At 30.0% G+C, this 230-nt stretch overlaps 1 protein-coding gene across 1 annotated transcript in view; it reads right to left on the bottom strand.

Moving 5' to 3' along the window:
* The window catches only part of LOC107689032 (synaptotagmin-9-like), an 89,029-nt gene that overhangs the window by 66,037 nt on the left and 22,762 nt on the right, over positions 1–230 (bottom strand). The gene's annotated exons all lie outside the window — the stretch shown is intronic.

Raw genomic sequence — 230 nt, 5'->3', positions numbered from 1 at the left:
GTATAAAAGGTATGGCATGAATTTGCCATCCTTCTAGAACAATGTGCATTTATGTTAAAATTGTAACATAAATTATTTTAGTTATTTTTATTTCTTTATTGCAAAATGCTAAAACTGGTACCGTTTTGGAGAGAAATGGGCTCTCATTTTAACTCATATCATGGTGTGTGATGCTGAACTATGAGTTTCTAATGGTGTTTGTATTTACACTGGTCTAAACATTAATATCT

The sequence above is a fragment of the Sinocyclocheilus anshuiensis genome, unplaced genomic scaffold, assembly GCF_001515605.1.
Source record: "Sinocyclocheilus anshuiensis isolate Anshui unplaced genomic scaffold, SAMN03320099.WGS_v1.1 scaffold866, whole genome shotgun sequence".
In the NCBI taxonomy this organism is placed as follows: domain Eukaryota; kingdom Metazoa; phylum Chordata; class Actinopteri; order Cypriniformes; family Cyprinidae; genus Sinocyclocheilus; species Sinocyclocheilus anshuiensis.
This window is presented reverse-complemented; position numbering and strand designations above follow the sequence as displayed.